This window comes from Schistocerca americana, chromosome 1 (assembly GCF_021461395.2).
Source record: "Schistocerca americana isolate TAMUIC-IGC-003095 chromosome 1, iqSchAmer2.1, whole genome shotgun sequence".
NCBI classification, from domain to species: Eukaryota; Metazoa; Arthropoda; class Insecta; order Orthoptera; family Acrididae; genus Schistocerca; species Schistocerca americana.
In genome coordinates, this window is record NC_060119.1 from 261,720,957 (window position 1) to 261,724,947 (window position 3,991).

At 44.2% G+C, this 3,991-nt stretch overlaps 1 pseudogene; it reads left to right on the plus strand.

Moving 5' to 3' along the window:
* Positions 1-3,159: 3,159 nt before the first annotated feature.
* LOC124555452 lies at positions 3,160-3,277 on the plus strand (annotated as a pseudogene).
* Positions 3,278-3,991: the final 714 nt, after the last annotated feature.

A 3,991-nucleotide genomic window follows, 5' to 3' on the forward strand; every position in this document is an offset into this window, starting at 1 on the left:
TGAAGAAATCGAAAAAGAAACGATTGTCGTAAGGACTGATTTAGGATATAGAAAAGTCAAAACGATCTTCGGTGAAATTAAAAGAAAGGGTTGTAACATTAAGATGAAATGGGAATTCCACTGTTAAATGCAGAGGAGAGAGCGGGTAAGAGGAAAGAGTATATTGAAGGCCTCTGTTAGGAGGAAGATTTTTTATGATGTGATAGAAGAAGCAACAGGAGTAGATGTAGAAGAGATAGGGGCTCCAGTACTAGAATCAGAATTTAAAGGAGCTTTGGAAGACTTAAGATTGAATAAGGGAGAAGGGATGGATGACATTCCATCAGAACATCTAAAATCAATGGTGGAAGTGGTAACAAAACAGCTATACACGTTGGTGTGCAGAAGTTGTAAGCCTGGTGATATACCATCTCACTTTCGGAAAAATATCATCTACCCCATTCCGAAGAATACAAGAGCTGACAAGTATGAAAATGATCGCACAATCAGTTTAACAGCTGATGCAGCCAAGTTGCCGACAAGAATAACATACGAAACAATGGAAAAAGAAATTGAGGCTGTGTTAGATGACGATTAGTTTGGTTTTAGGTTCAAATTACTCTGAGCACTACGCGACTTAACTGCTGAGGTCATCAGTCCCCTAGAACTTAGAACTACTTAAACAGAAGTAACCCAAGGACATCACACACATCCATGCCCGAGGCAGCATTCGAACCTGCGACTGTAGCAGTCGCGCGGTTCCAGACTGTAGCGCCTAGAACCGCTCGGATACTTCGGCCGGCTTGGTTTTAGGAAAGGTAAAGGCACCATCGAGGCAATTCTGACGTTGCGGTTGATAACGGAAGCAAGACTAAATAAAAATCAAGACACCTTCACAGGGTTTGACGACCTGGAAAAAGCGTTCGACAATGTCAAATAGTGTGCAAGATGTTCGAAATTCTGAGGGAAACAGGGGTGAGCTACAAGGATAGATGGGTAATATACAACATGTATAAGAGCCAAGGAGGAATAATAAGGACTGATGCATAAGAACGAAGTGCTCGGTTTAAAAGGAATGTAAGACAGAGATGTAGTCTTTCGCCCCTCCTGTTCAATCTATACATCGAAGAAGCAATGATGGAAATAAAAAAAGGTTAAAGACTAGTATTAAAATTGAAAGTGAAAGGATATCAATGATACGATTCATTGATGATAAAAAAATGAAAGGTTCAAGAGTAGAATCAAAAGTCAAGTTGAAAGGGTATCAATGATACGATTCATTAATGATATTGCCGCCGCTGTGTAAGTGAAGAAATATTACAGGATCTGATGAATGGAATGAACAGATTAATTAGGGCAGAATTTGGATTGTGAGTAAATCTAAGAAAAACGAAAGTAATGAGAAGTAGCAGAAATGAGAACAGCAAGAAACGTAACTTCAGAATTGATGATCAATTATATAGATGAAGGAATTCTTCTACTTTGGGAGCAAAATAACCAATGACAGGCAGAGCAAGGAGAATTCAAAAGCAGAGTAGTACTGCAAAAAAGGCATTTCCGGCCAAGAAAAGTCTACTAGTATCAAACGTAGTCGTTAATTTGAGGAAGAAATTTCTGAGAATGTATGTTTGGAACACGGCATTGAGTGGTAATGAAACATGGACTGTGGAAAAACCGGAAAAGAAGAGAATGGAAACATTTGAGATGTGGTGCTACAGACGAATGTTTAAAATTAGATGGGCTGATAAGGTAAGAATCGGAGAGGAAAGGAATATATGGAAAACACTGACAAGAAGAAGGGACAGGATGATATGACCTGTTAAGACGTCAGGGTGGACTTCCATGGTACTGGAGGGATCTGTAGAGCGTAAAAACTGTAGAGGAGGACAGAGACTGGAATAAATCCAGCGAATAATTGAGGACGTAGGCTGCAAGTGCCACTGTGAAACGAAAGATTGCACAGGAGAGGAATTCGTGTCAGACCGCATCAAACCAGTCAGAAGACTGATGACTAAAAAGAAGTGAACCATAACGATGATTATACCTGAACGTACGTACAGCTCTTCGTCCAAAGCACATCGACGGCCACGAATGTCTTTCTTGAGATCCCCAAAAATATGGAAATCGCACTGGGAGAGGTCGGTACCGTATAGAAGACGTGTATGGATTTCCCAGTGAAACTTTTGCAGCGCAGTCGAATACCTGCTAATAATATACCCGCCCACATGTTGCCGAGGTTGTTTCAACTACACTATAGAAGTTTCGATGGTAGCCTTTACATATCCTCCACGCAGCCCTGAACTCTTCCCCCCCCCCCCCCCCCCCCCCCATGCGATTTCCATATTCTTAGAGCCCTGAAGAAAGACGTTTGTGACCGTCGAGTTTCTTCGGACGAAGAGGTGCACAACTGGCTGCAATCGTGGTTCCGTAGGCAACTGTGAACATTTTTTCATTGAGGCATTGACCCTCTTGTTTCACATTTGAATAAATGTATTAACAGTTATGGCGACTACTTTTGAAATAACAAACAGTTCACTTATTTTTTTCCATCTGTCTCATTTTCATCTGCCTGCCCCTTATACACCGTGCAACACAATTAAAGGATCGCTTTTTCAAAACCCCGTAATTGTCTCTCACTGCGCCATAGAAGTTTGAAATTCCACTCAAAGATGCCTACAAGCTTCCTCTGTAACGATAGAAAAGAGTGACGGCCTGCGACGTCACCCTCTGGATCGACGACGCTTCAAACATCAACGTGTTGACACATAAGAGGAAAAAGTCCAGAGCTCAGATATTCATATGACGTATAAAATTGTTAATGATATCATATTGGCACTAAATTTCACCACAATTCTACCCAACGCCACCATGGATCTTTCACATGATGGGAAGATTATCACACGCCTTATTACACTCCTTTCGACGCCTCTGCAGTGGAGGTCAGAACTGTAACACCCAGCGTTGAGATCACACGGTTTTCATGTGAGTGGCCAAGGGAAACATTTCACATATACCACCGCTCAGAATCGACACAAAAATACCCAGGGAGTGGCATAAAGGGCGCCAATGAAACGACCCCTTTCCTTGGAGCATTGATTTCCATACATTTCGCTGTCGAAAACAAGTGTTCGCATTGCTATGAGCAACAGGACGACATTTCTGACAACCTTCGCCACATATGGCAACGGCCTTACCGCAGTGGCTACACCTGTTCCCGTCAGATCACCGAAGTTACGCGCCGTCGGGCGTGGCCGGCACTTGGATGGGTGACCATCCGGGCCGCCATGTGCTGTTGCCATTTTTCGGGGTGCACTCAGCCTCGTGATTCCAACTGAGGAGATACTCGACCGAATAGTAGCGGCTCCGGTCAAAGAAAACCATCGTAACGACCGGGAGAGCGGTGTGCTGACCACGCGCCCCTCCTATCCGCATCCTCAACTGAGGATGACACGGCGGTCGAATGGTCCCGATGGGCCACTTGTGGCCTGATGACGAAGTGCTTAGTGCTTTTGCCACTTCTACAATCCCAGAAGTTTCAACCCTTCGGTAGGACATTGTGAGCCTGTATTTCCACTGAACATAATCGCGCATCTTTGGAGTGAAAGTTGGAACCACAAGGGGCTGTTCTGAACCATTCGACGAAATCTGCATGTGAACCAGAGCAGCAAAGTGTGCTTATGCATTTACGCTCTCCTGGTTCACGTCCTACTGTGATGTTGTGAGGTGGGGGGGGGGGGGGGAGCAGTCTTGTTGGAGGTTGGAGGGATCGTTTGCCATGTTATTCACAGATGTGTCAATGTCGCACTCCACTGTGATCACGCCACGTAGAGCGTGAAACAGGAGGTCTGAAAATGCATAAACACTGCTTTCAACTTTCATCGAATGGGTTTCAACGGTCCCTAGTTGTTCCAGCCTATACACCAAAGCTAAAATTAGGCTCCCACTGCACTGCAGAGTGGTGTGGTTATGTTCAGTGGGGATGTAGCCCCACAGTGTCCTCACAGAAGTGTTG